The sequence below is a fragment of the Amblyomma americanum genome, chromosome 8, assembly GCF_052857255.1.
Source record: "Amblyomma americanum isolate KBUSLIRL-KWMA chromosome 8, ASM5285725v1, whole genome shotgun sequence".
NCBI classification, from domain to species: domain Eukaryota; kingdom Metazoa; phylum Arthropoda; class Arachnida; order Ixodida; family Ixodidae; genus Amblyomma; species Amblyomma americanum.
Window position 1 is genome coordinate 1,947,105 of NC_135504.1, and position 20,424 is coordinate 1,967,528.

Sequence of the window (20,424 nt, forward strand, 5' to 3'; positions counted from 1 at the left end):
CGCGCTCAGCCATGGCACCACCACCCCGCCAGCTGTGACGTCAAAGCCAGCAGCTGGTGTAAGTACCGCGCGCTTGGATTACGCTAGCATTTCGAGCCTTCAGCGTGGCGGGGCCGTGGAGGGCCACGTGCTGCCACGGCCGGTCTCAAGGGGAGCGCGCGCTTTTCTCTTCCCTCAAGACCGGCCATGATGGTGCGGAGCAGCTGCCAGCGGCGCGGCGCGCCGGCGAAACCGAGTGGAGGAGAGGAGGGAGAGAGTGAATCCACGTCCAGGGAAGAAGATGAAGAAGGAACGCCTAGCGAAACGGAGCGGCCAAAGACTAACTTTGCAATTAGATTGAGCGAGTTCCACTCGGCCAGATATAGCTCTCGCGTCACTACAGGTTTAACCAGAGATAAACCACAGCCAATTTTAAGAGCGTCAGCTCTTACTCATCATGTTTCGAGATTTCGTGGGGTCTCCTACCACCCTGAGATCACAGTGCCATCCGTGGCAGCAACTAGAAAACAGCGCAACTCGCATTGAGACTTGTAGCGCTACCTACTACAGCATTGTAGGAACAACCACCTGCCGCGTGTCAGTGATGACTTCACGGTCCAATATGGTGGATAGAGGTTGAACTATGCGAGTATGAAGTCAGGAGACGAAATGGCGGCATAGTTTCGGTTTCTCGAATCCAAGATGGCGGCTATTAAAATTTCTTGGGTCCTCCCTATTAATTCTACTCTTGGAAATGAAGGCTCACGTGGATTGCTTACCTAGCTTACGGGAGGCCATGAATATATCCTTGAGGAATCAGTCTAAATGGTGTCTGCTAAATAAGATGACATCCTTGCCAACCAAAGTAAACAAGGTATAGAAATTCAGAACGTGAAGAGTCGCCTGGACCATTTGGAATCATGTGACCAGAACTAAGATGTAGCAGCACTGAAACAGCAGTTGAATGACCTTGAACAATACGGAAGGAGGCAAAATTTGGAGATACATGGTGTTCAACAGAAAGATGAGGAAAACATGATGACTGTGGTCAATAAGCTAGCTGCGCCTTATGGTTTAAGCCCTCTTTGTGACACTGACGTTGAAGGCATTCATCGGCTTCCTACGAGGGCTGATAAGCATCCGCCCCCCCCCCCCCCCCCATTCTCATTCGCTTCACTAACCGGAAAACCAAAGAGCAATGGCATACTAAGGCAAAGAAATCAGCGAAAATGACAGCGATATTCGCTTTTATGATAACTTGACAGCTGTCAGTAGCGGCTCCTTTGGCTCACGCGCACAAAGGCAAATAATCTTGGCTACCAGTTTACCTGGCAGAAAAACGGAAGGGCGTTCACGCGAAAGAAGCCTGGCGATCGCGTTATATATTTTTTTTCAAGCGATGTTTATTGCCTCAGAGCATAAAGGTTACAAAATGAGAGTCGAGGAGGATACTCAAATAAATGAAAAAAGGTGGGATGATCTAATGAAATCAAGTAGTGAACGATGATATGGACCCTGCGGATCGCGTTATCGTCGTAACAGATGAATGGAACCTTGAAAAAATTCAGTAGCCTGTTTGCAAGCTAACTCTTTTCCCTAGCATGACAATGCTCATTGACACGGGATCCTTTAACAAGTGAGTGAAAGACTTTCTGCAGCCTAATGTTAGCTTCTTGTCAATTTTCACTTAAATGCCCGAAGCCTCCACCACAGGTTGGATGGACTATCCCTTTATCTGGATGAACTTTCCGTTCAGTTCGATGCTCTGGCCTTTACCGAGACGTGGTTTACGCATGAATCGGAAGGTGCCACACATTGAAAATAAAGCAGTTTATCTTTGTTTCAAAGCGGGAAACGTGGAGGCGGTGTGTCATTGTTTCTTGAAGAGTAACATTACACATCGCGAAGTTCACAAATATTCTCTCATTAACAGTGATTTCGAGGTACTAACTGCAAGCAGCCGCGGTATACTTGTCATTGTTGATTATCGTCCACCTTCTGGCAATGTTTCCCAGTTTACTGCCTTCCTCGATGAACTCTTTGATCACAGTCACTGAACAAGCTGGATGCCGTGCTCATAGGTGACATGAACATTAATTTATTGTCTGACGACACAACCACGACTGACGTTTTAGCAGGACTACGTTGCCATAACTTCAAGAATATAATTGAATCTCCTAAAAATTCACAGATAGTTCTAGCAGTTTGATAGACGCTTGTTTCACGAATGAGAAAAGCAGACACATTTTTTTCTGGCGTTTTAACACTTGGCTTAAGTTACCACATGGCTATTTTTACGTTGCTCCTCCAAAACCACAAGCCTTTGTAACGAGTAGAATTCTATACTCAACCCCCTACCTTCACATGCGCAAACACGACGAGGGCCAACTCGAAGTTATGCACCGCACAGTCATCAAACGGGCTCGTGACCTTCCCATTACCACATCCAACCAGCCTTTGTTGGACCTCGAGGTGGTCAACACCTATCGGGAACTCCGAGACACCCATCTCGTCAACCAATATACGCGCCTGTCACAAACGCCATCTGGTCGCCGCATTCTTGATCAACTCCACATCCAGCACACTACCACCTTTGAGGAACCGGGACGAGCGCCAGAACCCTGGAGACGCGCCCTCAGGGTCCGACCAATTCCCCCGCAACATCTCACACTCTGACAACAATGGCCGTCGCCAGGCGCGCGCGTAAGCACTGGAGCGACGTTATGGTCGACAACAACACGTGTACTACGTGGACATTTCCGGCCCCGCCGTGTGGGGGTGGTTCGCCAAAGCAGCGGTCCACACCACCACCACAGTGGCAGGACTCACTTTCCGCGCCTACAGGGCAACGCACGCGGAGGAAATCGCGATTGCGCTCGCACTCTCCCTCCCACAAGTGAAACACATCATTACCGACTCGAAGGGGGCTTGTCGGAACTATGAGCTGGGTTGGATACCTCCTCTTGCCTGGCGCATCCTACAAAATTGCAGTCGGTCCAGCGACTCTCCAAACTGTAACCTCATCTGGGATTCCGGCCAGCAGGGACTCCAGGGAGTTAGCCGATCAGGCGGCCCGCGCGCTCTCTCCCCGGGCACTCACACTTGCTCAGAGGAAGCTAGCCTACTCCGAGCCTCCCCAACCCCTAATTACATTCAAATGCATCACTACATATTATAAGGACAGTCATCATCGCTTTCCGCAACCTTGTAAGGGTCCCCAGAGAGCAGACGAACTGCTTCTTCTCCAAATTTTGACAAATACAAAGCTGTGCCTGGGAGAATCGAAACACTTCAATTCAGAATTTGATGGTGGCTGCAGCCTGTGCGGAGCGACGTTCTCGGACTTTTTCCATACAGTCTGAGCCTGCCCTTCCAATCCCCACCCTTCCAAATCCTGCATCTCCCACCCTTCTAGGGAGGCCTTGGAGGCGGCGCTGCTCAGCTGCCATGACCGACAGTCTCAGCGGACCTTGGTCGCCAGGGCGCGAGCGGCGCTAGACGCCATTGGGGCTCCGGAATAGGAGCTCTGCCTAGATTTGTGAGGATCTGGGCCATAGAGCCGGCGCCCAAATACCTCCTTGTGCATAGTGTTGAAGCGTTTGACTCTTAACATTCCACTGTCTTGCGTAACGGCCTGCGCTGGAAAGGCGGGAAGCTGCACGAACGAGAGGTTGCGAGAGCAGAACTACTCATCGCGCCCGGAAACCGCGCAGCGCATTGCGCCATCCGTGTAAACCTTTACTGGAGAGGACGTCGGCTCTTCTCAAATCAATAACAATGTCACATGGGAGCTGTGAGAAGCATTCTGTCTGGATTCGGTCACAGGCAGCGGGGGGTGCGTAAGCAACCCATCTGCGACTTTTAATAATAATAAAAAATTCAGCTGCTCTGAAAATGGAAACATGACTTGTGCGAGAAGGGTTGCTTCAGTCACAGCTGGTTTCATGCCTGCTTGGCTTTTTTTCTCCTTTTCTTTCTGTATTTCCTGCTTCCCACGTTTAGGTGCATAGAAAAAAAGCGCTCCGTCGGGAATAAACTGAGCTGAAAGAGCCCACTTGGTGACACGTAGTGTATTCTCTGTGTCGCCTGTTCCGAAGTTAGCGCACCACTATGTCATTATACATAGTTTACGGGAAAATTCAGATCGTTTTTCAGTTTTCACGGCAAACTTGCTTCTTCAAAAACTTACAAGCAAAACCAGTAAAACTTTTAGACCACTTTCTCGTATCAAGTATGGGCGATGGTACACACTGTCTCCATCAATGGAAGCATCAAATGTAGTGCGCTCAAAACTTGACGCAAAGCAGAGGGCATCGCAGCGAGGTATTTCATGCTTAACCGTGACAAAGGTGGAAAAGCAATCGTAGATATTCGTGTCGAGGACACTCCATATCGGTGGTGCATAGATGCTACGTAAAGTGTGACCAACAAGGGCACTATTTCCACGGGCAGAGTATCTAGACGGATAACGGAATAGTGTCTGAATGCCAGAGTTACTAAAATAATCTGTATGGCCGCATGTTGTGATGTTATCGATATGTGCTAATTTGATGTTAGGATCACCAACTATCAGGATGTGTTTATTTTGAAGGAAAATTTTCTATGAAATTAACCAAGATTATGAAGGCAGTCAGTCGTGGATGCCGACGGAAAGGAGCGAATTGGTTCCTTGGAATAATGATAACGCTACAGAAGTTTATTCACGTCATTTATTGATATCCTAAGGGCCGGAAGGCAGTACATGAGGTGGGGGACGTACTGCTTTCCATATGGCAAATTGCGACGAAAGAATGCATAAAAAAAGGTCACATTCGTTCTACGCCGATTCGCAGTCTTCACAATGAAAGTAAATTCATGTCCGCGTTTATGCTTATTTCATAGCAGAAATAAAACTGAAAGGGTTCATGCGTCTTACGCAAATTGCAAAACACAGCGAGATATAGCGTAAAATTGTCAGTTTTTATCATTTTGTGCCCATTACCCTCCGTCAAATTTTACCTAGGAAATATGTGGCTTCAGTCTTGGAGATGTTTACGGGTAGCGTCTTAGCTCGTGCTGCCTGCGTTAAAGTTTACGTCGCATATTTGCGGGCTCTCGCCTCCCGTCTACAAAGCGTCTGGTGGACAACACCAGCCGACGGCGAATGCGATTGCCCGAAGCGCTGGGCTCGGTGTGCCTCACGGCATCGCGGACCTATCGAGCCAACGGTGTTGCTAGCGGCGTACGAGCATCCACTCTAAACTTTGGTTCACCTTGAAAGCCCTCTTTAAGAAATTTGGGAAACGTTGCATGAGTGATTCTTGCTTCAGGTCATATTTCGAAACTTGCTTCATCACAAAAAGCAGTACAAACACGCCGAAATAATTCCGCTTTAGGCAACAATTGCTCATGTCAATAAAACCAACCTTGCAAGATTATGCCACACAAAGGATGATATTTTACCCACAGAAAATCGTGCGTTAAAAGTGGAGTATGCGCAACAACGATCAATAATGTGCAGATATCTAGAGACCAGTAGAGCATTGTCCTGGTCAGTTTGGTTTATATTGGTTAAATAATTTAGGGAAATAAAAAGATAGGACGAAGACAGACGGACAAGAACATTTACAATTGCGCTAAGCTTTTTTCTCCAAGATCTACAGAGGTTTAAGAAAAATGGTCTCGCATTTCTAAAGACGGATCCTTTATCACACGCCCCATTTCTTTTTATGTACAAAGCCTTAATATAACACATACGTCGGTGCCTAAAATTCCGCTGTTGCAACGGAGGGTTTTTGCACTCGAAATAAATTAATGAGTACTCAAAAGGGCTGGTTCTATTGTTGCCTCCCAAATTTTTCTTGTTTTCCCAACCTGCTGCCGCCGACAGGTGGTTCAGGCTGTAGAGCAACCGTATTTTTCGCAACGAAAAACTTTTTCACCACCGTTCCTTGCTCTCCATGTTGGGTATTGCGACGCGGAGAAGAAATACGCAGTCCTGGCGGACGGCAGATCAGCGATTAAGTCCTGGTTCCGTGCACAAGTGGCAGGAAGTGCCGCGGTTGACGCTCGCAGAGCAGTTGACCCCTGACCGTGTAATGAACGGCCTCGAGGGGTCCGCGCTTCTGTTCGCGGTGCACTCGATACAGGGCCACGTCAGCGCCCTCTTCGGGCTCGCTACGCACCTGCCCGTTCGCACGATTGGACTGCGGAGAACTGCCGACATCCCCGTGCGCTCCATCAAAGAGATGGCCACCGCATATCTGCAGGTGCGTGCGTTGTCGCAAAGCAGACACATGAATCTTGTTATGGGCAGAGTTTACGCCAAGACTTGGCTGGAAAAATCAGCGCCTCTAGAGTGGCCCGTATGCAATCAGTATGTTTGGCGCCATCTCGCCTTATGGCGGTAGCAGCTGAATGACGCAGTTTATTAACGGTTCACGCCTTACTGCGTCGTTGCTCTTTGGCACTAGTGTGGCAGAACCGAAGCGTGCCTAATATTTCAGGTGGCCATTTAGAATGCCGTGGAAGAGGGCCAGTGCTTTGTAGCACAGGTAGTGGAGGCTATCGAGAATGTGGTCGTACGTGCGATTGGAGGCCGTGTGCTTCAGCATAGATTGGCCCATATCAGCGCGCTATTGGGCATGCCCTTTGCTATCTGAGAAGGTGAACTGCTTTGGAGTACTTTTTTCTCTGACAGAATGCAGCTTTAGCTTTATCTTGTTTACATATACCGAACGACATCTTCTAATCGGCTGTTTATTTATTTTCACGCTCATATTTCCCACGCTTTTATTTCAATGTGTGAATAGTCAGATACAGAGTGTACGTGCATCCGAACAGCTTTAATAGAAAATGTTGAGGCGGACGGTCCAGAAAAGGACTCGCCACATTGCGTTGTTTCGCTGTGGTCGTAATGGCTCCTCCTTACTAATTACAGAAGTTGTTATGGTGTTGTTATGGATAGCCAGGTGTGGTTATGGGTAACCTTGCAGTATAAACAGAGCAGTGTTTTTTGCACTGAGGAGGAAAAGAAGCAGGAAAGGCAGGGAGGTCAACCGGAAGAACAAACTGGTTTAATGCTCTGCACTGGGGGAAAAGTAGCCAGGGGATACAAAGACTGCAGCGCTTGTGTTGTTTGGTCCTCCTTGTCCGTTGTCCTGAATGCGTTTTATATTTTTTTAATGAATACAAAGATGCAGGAGAAAAGAACGTAAGAGGAAGATAAAGTCAGTATGCGAAGTCAGTAAGCATGCGATGAACTCGCAGCCTATCCTTCAGGCCCGACACACTCTCAAGAAGCGGAGCAGTACCTGGGAGGCCTTCACCGTCAACGATCACCGTGTTCAGTGGCCGATAATCTTAATCTCAGTCAGTCAGAGTGGATCTGAACGCTCCTGCGCACGGCAGAGAGACTGCCTGTCGACAAAATATGCAGGGAATTCACAAAAAAAATGTGGGCTGTAGTCTCGTCGCAACGGCAAATGACAAATGCAGGGCTATTAGTCATACCGATTACAAAGAAGTAATGGTTGGTGAAAACTACACCAAGCCAAAAACGATACAGCGAAGTTGCTTCACGGCGTGGTAGGCCTGGTGGAAACCGGAACTTCAGGTCAGAGTTCCGGGATTGTAAACGTGAGTTCGAAAACTGACCGGAATTCCACGAGGAAACTGTCATCTCCCGTGGAAGTGCGCGAAGCCTGTCCGCTGCGTCTGCTCTCGAAAAGGGGATCGGCAAACTGCCGCCGTCGTGGGAGGCAGTTTTCTCGTCTTCGCGGCGATTTCCTGTGATGCAGCTCTGCCCTGGTAGCTGAATTTCGAAACTCGATCAAAACAAGCAAGTTCCCAACGCACCGATAGCACTCCTGCAGAAATCTCGGACATAACTTCACCAGCGAAAGCACGAGACACCAGGAGGAGAGCACAGGACAACGCTGGACTAACAACTGAAGTTTAATCGAGAAACGGCCAAAGTAGGTCTCCAGAAGACGCATGCGTATCAGACACACTAAAAAAACACTAGAAAACAAATACATATGTGGCGATTCACCAAGGAGTGGATACACGCTCCATATCTGGCAAACAACAAAAGGCACATACATTGCCGTCAAACTTGCACACGCACACTTTTTTTTTCGATGACTGACATGTTGTTAAAAGCCGGAACACAATCTTTGCAACTCCTGTAGTGACGTGGGAAGTTAATTTGATCAGAAAAATTTCTCAGGGAATTGTTATGTTCGCGTGCGCGGTCATAAACACATCTGCCAGTTTGGCCCGTTTACACCCTACCACACGACAGGGGTAACTTGTAAACGACACGAGTCGAACAAGGAACGAACTTGTTGGCCTTCTTTTACCCCTGTCATGTGGTAGGGTGTACACGGGCCAAACTGGCAGATGTGTTTATGACCGCGCACGTGAACATAACAATTCCCCGAGAAATTTCTCTGATCAAAATAACCTCCCACGTGACTGCAGGAGTAGTAAAGATTGTGTTCCGGCTTTTAACAACATGTTAATCATCGGAAAAGGAAAACAAAAACAGGGAGGAGAGGGAAATCCCGGAGGCCTACTATATTAGGTTGCAAGGCAGTGACACATGCGTCAGTGCAACGTCTTTATATCTCACTAACAAGGAATTTAATTTCCTAAGATGGCCGTTTCTCGATTAAACTTCAGTTGTTAGTCCAGCTTTGTCCTGTGTTCTTCTTCTCCTGGTGTCTCGTGCTTTCGCTGGTGAAGTTGTGTCTGAAATACACCAGCTAGCCCACATGGTTACCTGCTTAAATATATCGGCCCCGGTAAGATGGTCCCTTTTCCGCCGATAGAAGCTGTTGGCAGGCTCCGTTGCGAACCGTGCCGAGTAGCGAATTGGGCGTAGAATCGAGTGCTCATCTTCTTGGCTTTGGTTCCCGTCTAATGGCGTCCCCGTCGCTTTCGGGGCGCCACGCTGGTCAACCTTGAGAGACACATGTTTCGCTGACCTTCCTCTTCACTGCTCTGCTCTTCCTGTTCTTCAAAGGTGGGGTTGCCTTCTCGGCACCACGTCGTTTGCTCCGTGGTGATCGCTTCGCCGCCACCTTCAAATGTTGCCATAGTTTTCTACAGCGAAGCTGTATACCTTTACTGCCCAAGGAAATCTTCGTGTCGTCGGCGACGTCAGTGAAAAACGCCAGGGTAAAAACTGAATGCTACTCCGAGTGGAAGACTCCCGAACAGCATAGAAATCGTAAACCATACTGGTCATAAAGCAATCGTAATAGAAAAAATTAAAAAATTTGAACGAAATTAAAAATTGAGAAGGAACAACATTGCAAAGTAAAAATAAAAATCCACAAGTTAAAAAAGGAATGAAAAAATAAGAAATTAAAAAAATACAAAAGTAAACAAATTTAAAATAGAAAAATTAAGAATAAAAATAAGCAATAATCTTGAATGATATATAAATGATAAATCTCCTTTGAAAACAAGCATATAGCAATCAGCTCAGTACTCATTTTCATTAAGAAAAACCACAAAACAAGCATCAAAACCACATGGTGGATGATAAGGCGTGTGCGAACAATGGGACACCGTTTCACCAATGCAACTCAGCCAACCGCCATTCATGGTTCATGCTTTGATTTAACCTTAGCAAAGAATATATCTACAGTTACAACTGAAAATCTCCGTGTACATCATACTGATCATAAAGCAGACGTGAATGTCGTTGTGAAGTAATAAAGGGTAATATAAGTAAATTTCACTTGTCTCTGGTTTCACTCTTTGTAGAGCCACGGGTGTGAATTTTCAAGTGACGTCGCAATGGGTAATTGGGTGTCATTTTACAGCTTCACCGTCCAGCCAAGTTCACAGCGTGGATTGGAGCCACAATTTTTTAATATAAATATTTCATTTAGAAAGTTTTAACGGCATGTTTTTAATATAACAGCGCAACGGCATACGGCCATGGCGCTGTTATGTTAAAAGCAATTTTAAATCTACAGTAATAACTAGCCGATGAAATAATATTTTTTAGATAGCTGCTGTATCAATATTTGCAGGCTAATGACATAGAAGAGTTACTATGAGTCACTGAGTAAATTTTGTGGTTCGAGCAAACCCGAGAGAGCATGGAAACAGGAAGTCTTTCCGCTGAGATAGAATTCTTGCAAAATCATGACGACTCATTGCTTATCAGGCACTTAGCCAATATGTCTAAAATGCGCGTTAGCCTTAAAATGAGAAGGGCCTATGTTGGTACGAGGAGTTAACAAACTTCGCCCAGCAGTGAGCATACAGCTCATGGGCACCTGCCAAGCACGAAAAGTTTTGCGCCTCACTGTGTCTGTAATGACAAGCCTTATTAAGACATGCGTGTATGGGGATAAGATCATAGAAATGGGAGTGGAGTAATATGATGATTTTATTAGAATTAGTTTCCGTTCTAAATCTTTCTTGCACTTTATCATTTCTGCATGCCCTGGCTGTGATTGGAACCAGTCTTTCTGGCAGGAGGATCATAACAATCGAATGAAAAGAATTGTGCCGTTGCGACCTTACATTCATCAGTGCCTTCCATCCACTGCTTACACAACGGTGGGTGGAAAACCTGACCTCATGATTGTCGCTCTACTTTCTCTAGTTCGTTGTAAAAAAGCTCTCGCCATTGTCATTAATTTTGAATTCTCTCCAAAGCGCCCATTGACTTTCCACCGCTCCGAATTCGCGCCGCCGTGTTTCCAAACGCAAGACAGCGATTTCTTCCGCTTTCATTTGACTACTCCCTTGAGAAATAGAAGGCGGGTTCGTGCGAACTTGACACCACCAACGTGGAAGCTTATTGTGAAATTTAAAAAGAAAGCGCGATTCTACCAAGGCTGCCTGCAGAAGGAGTGCTCCTTAACGCCGCCATACGGGATTATTTGATTTGTCGCCGTTAGGTGGTGAAATTCGCCAATAGGAATGTTCACTCTATGTTGTTCAAATCAGAATAGACAGGGCGCCGCACACTGGGTTAAGCGGACAGAAGGCGTGTCGAGTCATAAATTTCGAAATCTTTGCGACATACCTACGAAATTTATGTGTTTAGAAAACGTTTGATGAGACGTTTCGAAAGGTATGCGCTGATACGCAGATATCTGTAGAGACATGACGAATGCAAGCCTTCTTATGCGTGGCAGCTAGCGAGCGGAGCAGTAAAGGCGCGGGGCCGCCGTAAACTGCACCGTGCATAAAAAGTATAATCAGAAGCATGGCAAGTCTTGACATGACCCTCATCTCCTCCGTGGCGCAGAAACTGCAGCAAGCGCAGTCCACGGGCCATTACCATTTACTGGTATGCTCTTTCGGAGCGGCTGTGGCGTTCGAACTGGCCGTTCAGCTTCAGGCCAGCGGTGCCGCAGTGGGCAGCCTCACACTGCTCGACGGTGCGCCACGCTACATTGCTGCGCTTTGTTCGCGCCACGAGACCCGCTCAGAGGGGAGCGAGACCGACGCCGATGCTCGCACAATTTGCGCCTTCCTCATGCAGTACGCCGACATCGACGTTTTCGAGGTGAACTCACTCGCTCTTGGGCACTACTCGCTGCCCCAGGTAGTTAGCTTGCGGAAATAGCCCCCACAACTAGAAACAAAAAGTGAAAACAGAAGAATACTGGGAATTTCGTTACTGCTTCGGTTCTGGTTTACAGCGCAGATGCAAACCAATGAGGAGCAGGCAGAAGGCGTTGCAGTACAACTGAGTACAGGGCCTGCCCTCCTATGCGAAAACAAATAACAAATTAAGAGCATTTGACAGCTGCCACCGAGAGCACAAAAACTCAAAACAAGATGACAACATTGGTAACAAAGTGGTTAAGAGTAAAATATAAAATTTTGTTATATATTACGGTACACCGCAAGAACAAAGCATACAAACAGCACGGAATGTTATGAAAGTGGCATATCACGCAGAACTCTTTTTTTTAACCCCTTAGTCACTAAATATAAGTTACTTTAGTGAAAAATAAAGCGCTTTCGATTTTTTCAAAGAATATGTCAAGACTGCGCAGAAAAATTGACACCTACATAAGCGCTTTATGGTTCCACTTCTGCCGGGTCCTGAAATACCCTCAATTTGACTCAATACTGGTTTAATATACTAAGGCTTAAGTTATACTTCTTTTGACTGATTGATGATAGCAGTATTCAGTATTTAATCAGATCACACTGCATTACCTCTTACCTAGGAAACAAACAAGGGGCTAGGCGACGTGTAAAAAGCATGCTGGGATGAAAATCGTATATCTAAAGAGAGATTCACTTCAGACATTTTTAAGAGATGAAATGCTTCAAATCCTCCAGAAGCTGCGCTCAAGTGACGCTAGTTGATTTGTAATGAACATGGTACGGTTTTAACGTAGCTAAACCGAGTTAATACAGTGGTAAGGGGTGGACATGTACTATGCTATTGTGGATTAGCGGACAGACGAGAACTAGGTGTGGGATTCCTGACCGATCGGGGTATAGCTGACAACATACAGGAATTCTATTGTATTAACGAGAGGGTGGCTGCTATCGTAATTAAGCTTAATAAGAGGTACAAACTGAAGGCAGTAGGGGCTTACGCACCTACCTCCAGTCATGACGGCCAAATCATCGAAAGCTTCTGTGAAGACGTGCAATCAGCAATGAGCAAAGCAAAAACACAGTACACTGTACTTATGGGTGACTTCGATGCAAACGTAGGAAAGAAGCAGGCTCGACACCATGAAGCAGGCGACTATGGCATAGGCTGTACGAATAGCAGGGGAAGTTATTAGTAGAGTTAGCTGAGAGAAATAATTTACGGATTATGAATACCTTCATCTGCAAACGGGAGAACAGGAAGTGGACATGGAAGAGCCCCAATGGTGAGACTAAACTGAGATAGACTTCATACTGTGCGTTCCCCTGGTATCGTGCAGGACGTGGAGGTCATTGGAAAGGTGTGCTGTAGTGACCACAGTATGGTAGGCCTCGAATTAGCCTAGGCTTGAGGAAGGAATGAAAGAAACTTGTGAAGCGGAAGCCCATTAACGAGGTGGCGGTGAGAGGGGAAGTAGATGAAGCCGGGATATCACTTCAGAACAGAAACTCGGCTTTAACTGAGGGCGACGACCTTAATGTTGAAGCTTTGAAGGATGAACTCACAACTGTCACTATGGAGTGCGCAGTAGAATTAGGCGGTAGGATGGTTCGACAGTGTACTGGCAAGCTTCTCAGGAGACGTAAGATCTGATTAAGGAACGGCAAAGCATGAAATCAGCAAACCCCACACTCAGAATACAACTGGCAGAGCTATCAGTGTTAATAAATAAGCGCAAGGTAACTGACATAAGGAAGCTTATTATGGACGGAATCGAGCATGCTCTAAAGAACGGAGGCAGCCTAAAACCGGTAAAGAGGAAACTAGGCACCGGGAAAAATAAGAACAGAAAATTCGAGAACAGCCGGCACGGAGGCGTGAAAAATATCGTCAGAGAATCTGTGCTCATAGGAGAAGCATCGAACAATATTAATGATTTTAGTTGAACGCCCCTAAGCGACTCATTCTACGAGGGACGCCGTAGTGAATGCATGGCGGCGGACAATTTTGACCACCTGGGGTTCTTTGTTGCGCCCTGACATCGAACAGTACACTGGCTTCTAGCATTTCGCCTCCATCGAAATTCGACCGCCGCGGCCGGGATCGAAAACGCGTCCTTCGGGTCAGGAGCCAAGTACCATAACAAGTGGGCCACCGTGTCGGCTCATTAGACAAGGAAAATCTGCTGATCGCAAGGCTCACCTTCTATAATATTACTTTAGCGGTGGAATTCTCTATCCAACTGGAAGAGTGAGCCAAACTCTCAGTGCAGTTATAGAGGGGGCTTGCCGCATAATACAATGCCGTCAGCTTCTTGGTTGGTCATATGGGTTAATAGAATCACATTAAAGGCACAATGCAAAATGTCCACAAAAACTAAAGCAGCCAGCCACGAAAAGTCGGAGTCAAGTGAAACAGCTGAGGCAGTGAACAGTCAAGCCGATAATATTTTCTTAAGCACGTGCTCTCACAGAGAAAGTGAAGTCTTATTATTTCCACATTTTCTTTGTAAGGCGCTGCGAAACAAGCCGTCAACGTCAACTGTCTTAGGTTCGTTTCTTATCGTACATGCTTATGGAAGTACGATAACATTCTTTCATGCTCACTACAACAAGATATCATCTATTGTGAAATGTATTGAAGGTTGATTTCGATTTGCATGCCTTCATCTATCTGAAGCCACATACGTACCTTTGAAGACGGCGTCAATGCCAGGTTTGGAATGAAATTACTAGATGGCAGTTGTAGGCAGAAATGAAATAGAGAACAGTCTTGCAGCAATGTACTGAAGAAGAATACGCCCAACACTGAGACTAGATAAGCGTTGCTTTCATGATGTGGTGCCCGCATCTAATTGGCCTCACGTAGCCCAGTGATCAGAGTACGTCCTGCGCATGCGCTTGAAAGGCTGTTGCTTCTTTCGTGCGTTTCGAGAGCAGGCTACTCTCAGAGGACATCGTACTCAGCACTTGGCCGGAGACTTAAAAGCTAGTCAAGGAATGCAGCCATTTTTTTTGTTTCTTAGGTGACGCGGTTCTCGACTGGCGGGTATAACCAAGGGCGCACATGACATGCCTGTGTACAGTGGCTTCTGTCATCTTTCCGCGTTATCACCCAACATATCCATCTTTGTTCTCGTCTCACCGCTTCACGAGTGCGCAGTAGTAGGCCAGATAATGGCCCTTCAGTTCACCATCACTGACTTTCCCCGAAAAAAAAAAAAACTGCTCGTTTTCTCTACGTCACTGTCTCAGGTTCGAAACCGGCTGAACCAATGCTCTACCTGGGACGCCATGCAGGAAGTGGCCACTGACATACTTCTCAGGGCCATTTCAGACATGCCAGTGAGCCGCGAGGACGTAGCCACGGCGATGCGAGCCTTCCATGACCTCGACAGTGTCGGTTCAAACTATCACCCGGACGCAAAGTTCTGCGGCAGCGTAGTGCTCGTGAAAGCATCCCAGCCGCGAGAAATGGCGAGATAATTGCCGGCTGACTACGGCCTCTCAGAGGTGAGAACATAGCAGATCTTTTCTTTTCGCGGAAGTGTTAAAAAGTACTACCGGAGACGTTATCGAGTATAAGAAAAAACTAAGCACCGGATGTCATGCACCGGTAAGACATGGCAATAACTGTAGTCGAACAAAAATGGTGGTTAAGGTCAAATCATGAGCAAAAGCACGTAAATCAATACTTTACCCCTTGCTGTCCAGCTTGGCTCATTTTCCAAGCCCTGCTCTCTTGGACATTGACAACTAGCGCAGTAGCTCGCCCGCCACTAGCGACCATCAAGTTGCTCTTGGGTATATTTTTACACCTAATCGCGATGAAACTGATGGGTGCAGTGAATAAGGTGACAATTAGAACATGTTGACAAGCAGAACGGAAAGTTGAGCTAGTTGGTACACACACAGTTGGACCACAAACGCAGCGCTGCGACAAGGAACGAAGAAGGAAGGACAAGCGGTTATGGGTTACTGATAGGAGTCCACATAAATAATTTCAGTCATGCAAAATAACGGAAGGAGTGCTCTCGCACATGTCGCTGTTCCTGTGATTAGGTTATGCCTGACATACTTGTTTCTCTTGTTAACTGAGCTTTATGCCTATGCATAACCTTAGGTTTAAAAAATGGAGTGAATGCATTGTTATTTGATGAACTAAAATTGTTAAGACAAATATCCATGTAATGCAAAGCCAGGCTACCTTTTAAGACCTGTTGTGCTGGCGTAATCGCGTGTTTAAGCATTTCCTGGTTTGGCCTGTGCAGTTCCTACCGCAAGTAAACGGGACGTCATAGACCACACCCTCAGCACATGGTGCAAACTTCAGCTCATATTCGCCGTGTTAAGGCGGAGGCTTGGACAGGTTGGGGCATTGAAAAACAGCGCAGAAACATTGGCCGAGAAAGGACACGGCGGCACGGGTTAGTAGTCAGGGCGTTGTACCGTCGTGCTCTTTGTCAAGTCAGTTTTGTCAACACAAATTAGATAACCGTCTACATATAGGAACAACCGTCTTAAATAGTCCCCTACCTTACTTTCGATAGCCTTGTCTACATAGGACAGGAAGCTACTACTTAGCACCGGAGCCGCTTTCGAGCCTATGCACACCTATTTTTGAATATACAGCCGGCACTCCTGTTCAACAAAAGTGGATTTAAGGTAAAAAGACAAAAGTTCCAAATACGAACCAAGAGACAACCCGAACTTTGACATGAACGTCTCTTCATCATCACTTCTTCTACCCATCTGTTGACACACTATAGGAGCCTGCAGTGCCCCTCGCGCCGCGCTCGGTTCGCAGGCCATCGCACGCGGCGCCGGACAAGCAAGGGGAAGTTGGGCTAGGCCGCAGCAGCGCGAGCAGCGCAAATTAACAGCTCGAATCTCAACGCTGTCGGAGCTGGATTTTCCTCGCCTTAGCTCCGACAGATTTGGTGACTCGCCTTCGAACGGGCAACCCCATCCTCCTCCATAGATTCCGCTGGCTCTTCCGCCCTTCCTACCGGCGGCGACACGCCCCAGAACGCTCAGCCTCTCGGTGAGTCGGTTGCCGCGTTCCAGCCAGTATGCCTGCCACCATTTTGTCCCAATAGCCCCCGCGCCTGGGTCCTGCAGGTTGAGGCGCATTTCCAGCTGTGACGTATCACCAGCCAGGAGACCAAGTTCCTCTACCTCGTGTCCACCCTGCCTCCTGACGTCGCTGAGGAGTTAATTGACGTCATCAGCTCGCCGGACACGGCCTGGCCCCTTCAACGCGTTGAAGGCGGCTCTCATCGACCCCAAGTCCGCGTCCGAGTGCCCCAAACTCCAGCAGCTCCTCAGCGCTACAGAGCTTGGTGACAGCCGCCCTTCACAGCTCCTCCGTCGCATGCGCCAGCTCCTTGGAGACTCCGCTGCTCAACCCGACACCCTTCTCTGTGAGTTGTTTCTTCAGCGTCTTCTCCAATATATGGTCCCCATCCTCGCGGCTGCAGGTGATGTCTCATTGGACAAGCTCGCCGAACTCACTGACCGTGTTGTGGTCTACTTACGGCACCCCAACGTCAGCTCTGTGGCCACTCCGCCTCCAACTACTACCGCCGACTCCCAGCTTGCGAGCATAGAAAGCCGACTGGATGCTCTTTCTAGGCCCCTCGATGTCCTCGCGGCTTTGCCACGCCGTTCTCCGCCGAGGTTAAGGCCACGCCGCCGCTACCCGGCATTTTCGTGCTCCCCGGAGCCCAAGCCATCCGACACGCGGCCAGCCACCTCGCCCTCGGCTGTCTGCTGGTACCACCGTACTTTCGGAAGCTCTGTCCGCAAGTGCACTCACCCGTGCTCTTGGTCGGGAAACGCTGCGACCGGCCACTGACGGCGGCAAGAGGTGCTGGTGGACGGACATGCCGCCTCTTGTACGTCTCGGACGAGATCACTGGTGCTCGTTTCCTGGTCGACACGGGAACACGTCATCGTCATAGCGGCTTCTTGGGCAGATCGCCGTCGCAAGGAGCAGAATTCCACCCTCCAAGCGATCAACAACTCCCCAGTCGCACGTACGGCCAACGGTCCCTGACGCTTAACCACGGATTGCGCCACGCGTTTCGCTGGATCTTCATTATCGCTGACGTCTTGCAAGCTATTCTCGGCGCGGACTCCCTCAGTTTCTTCAACCTAGCAGTCGACATGCAAGCTCATCGCCTCATAGATCGCAGCACGTACCTATTCGTCAACGCGTTCTCTCCACCACTGCGGCGACGGGGCGTCACGCTCTCGTCACTGTTCCGCTGTATGCGAAGGTTCTGGCTGATTGTCCCAACCTTACAAAGCCGCACACCAGAGAGTCACCGGTGAAGCACTCGATCACTCACCACATCGTGACTTCGGGACCTCCGGCGTTTGCTCGCCCTCGTCGCTTGTCGGCAGAACGCCTCGCTATCGCTCGCCGCGAGTTCCAACACATGCTGGAGCTCGGCATAGTACGCCTTTCCTCCAGCAACTGGGCATTGCCACTTCACATGGTGCCAAAGAAAGATCCGGGCGACTGGAGACCATATGGAACCTTTCATGCGGAAGTGAATGAAACATGTCCCGCACATCGGTACTAAACGCACCGCACAGACCTGGGTTAGTACGCTTCAAATATTCAACAACTTCCAAAGAATTTCACACAAGAAACGGATCATCAGTGGCAGGTAGGTGTACATAAGTTCCTTGCAAAAAAGTTGAAACTGCATGTTGCGAGGTGGCACGCTCAGTAACTATACGTCGGAAAGGAATATCGGGTTCATTGGTGTTCGCAGAAAAATTACTTCCAGGCGCTACCTTCCGCATTCTTTAAAGAGGCATGAAGGCCTTCGACCTTCATTTCCCCCACCTTCCGCAACGCTTCGTGCGTTTGCCTATTCGCATTAATGCGCACAAGCTTGAAAGTTTTTGTGACGACATTCCTAGCATTTCGCGGAAGAGCTTTTTCGGTAAACTAACAAACTACCCTTCTCTATCAGAAGCAACCACACGCAGTTTTCCTTACGTCAAGAATTTGACCACGGGTACAAAACGCCCCCTTTTAACAGACCCGGCCTCAGTCCCCTTCAGAGCTTTAGCACACTCAACAATGCAACTAGGTTGCCCTTCTTTCCGCGCTTGAAGGGAGATGGTCCTTCCAAGAAACAGCTTCTCTTCTTTTTGGAGGATTGCCTGGACACACAATTTCGGACCTAGCTTGAGGGTCTTCCTGAACCTTTCCAGCACTCTTTCCTCCTTTGTCGTGGCGCTCTGTTTGCAGCCAAATGTTCACAGGTATCGCTTACTCTTCCGAGGCGCTGGAAAATTTGACTGGCAAAATGGTTCTAATTGGAACAGGCCTCAGCCTGCTCTGATGAACCAACAAATCGATAGGGTGCAGCGAATATTCGAAACTCCCGTGGCAGTTAAGGATGTGCTGTGCCGTATGACAGGTATTGGCGGTGCGCAAACTAAGATAACTTTTCTATGGTTTCTGGGCTTCGACCTGCTTGTCTGAGAAGAAGGCGCTTGAGTGATATCTGGGCCTCAAATATGCAGTACACTGACCGTAATCTTAGTAACTAAAATGGTGGATACTGTCGCCTGTTGCTGCATTTTTTGATACCAATGTCTTTTTCAGCACTCTGCCGAGGCTTCGCCAGCTATTGAGCTTTTTTTGTTGACATGGGCATAAAAAGAGATGTTGGTGCTAGACTGTGGCGCCCGCTACTGCTTCTCACACAATGAAAAAAAATCACAGAACTGGCGACATAACGCTCCACAAAGCACAGCTACAACACACACACGCGATTCACAATACACAGAATGGACGTGGCAGGATTGTTAAGATAAAATATAAAAGTGCACTATATGTAATGCCATTGCATAATAACATAAAATGAGGATATACAGTAAGCAACGATATGTCATCGCAATAAACAGTCTCCCTTCCAATACCCATAATTTGGAAGATGCTGTCAGTGGTGCAGGAACACGTGGTAAATTTTTCTATGACGATTCTGGAGTGCAGAAACCAACGGGTGTCTTTCACGTTAGGACATTAGACACGAAATGTGCCGGCAAGTCTCACTTGGTCGCAAAGCTTGAAGTGGAGGCTGTCGTGGCTCTGGAATAACCAGAGGGCTAATAGTCGCTTGCGGAACACCCACACACACTCGAAGACCTCTTATCTATCAGCCTCTAAGTGCTCTTTCGTGGTTCGCGAAAGGCCGTGCAGTGTCGGTGCACAGTACGTAATTTTTTGGTGTATGAGAGCGTTATGCCGTTTGAGCACAGATGACCTCGAACAGCCTCAAGATGAACCAGCAAGGCTGCGAAGCACATTTAGCTCATCTGCTCGAGCAGATTTTTTACATGTGCAGAGCGCTTGCCTTGCATAGTGCATGATGCCACCTGTTTCTGCCCTGTGTCCCACAATGTTCCAGTTCGTTCAAGGGGAAGTGGAGGTGAAGGTGGTCACCGGCTCTTACGAGCAATTCATCCTGGCACAAGGAGTCCGACATTGCTCTGCCATCATTGCTCAGCAGGTCCTGCAGGGAAGAACGACCTCATAAAGAAAGGAGGCGACCTATAGAGGAAATCAACTGCGGCGAAAAAATTAGTGCCCCTTATTTATGCAGAACTACGCATCTATCACCGTCGCCGGCGCTAAGCTCCTTTCCAGCTTCAGCGTCTGGTGCACACACGGAAGAAAGCAACTGTTTCTACGCAGTAAATGCGTTGTACTGCCCAACCATTAAAAGTTGCAGAGTTTGATCACCTTATCGCGCATAGCTAATCTTTGCAGGCTCTGTGCTCCAGAGGTAGTGTTGTCACAAAGCTTGTTCCAGCAAATGGAGTACGTCAATTTCTAAATCTATCAAT

At 47.8% G+C, this 20,424-nt stretch overlaps 1 protein-coding gene across 4 annotated transcripts in view; it reads right to left on the reverse strand.

The window, feature by feature from the left end:
• Positions 1 to 20,424, reverse strand: part of LOC144100790 (uncharacterized) — a 272,474-nt gene that overhangs the window by 95,870 nt on the left and 156,180 nt on the right. The window contains exon 1 of one of the 4 annotated variants that reach the window (XM_077633646.1): positions 14,243 to 14,311. The exons of the other annotated variants lie outside the window; for them this stretch is intronic. The gene's annotated coding sequence lies outside the window, so the exon portion shown is untranslated. Of the gene's footprint in view, positions 1 to 14,242; positions 14,312 to 20,424 lie in introns of those variants that run through there. 4 annotated transcript variants of the gene reach the window in all.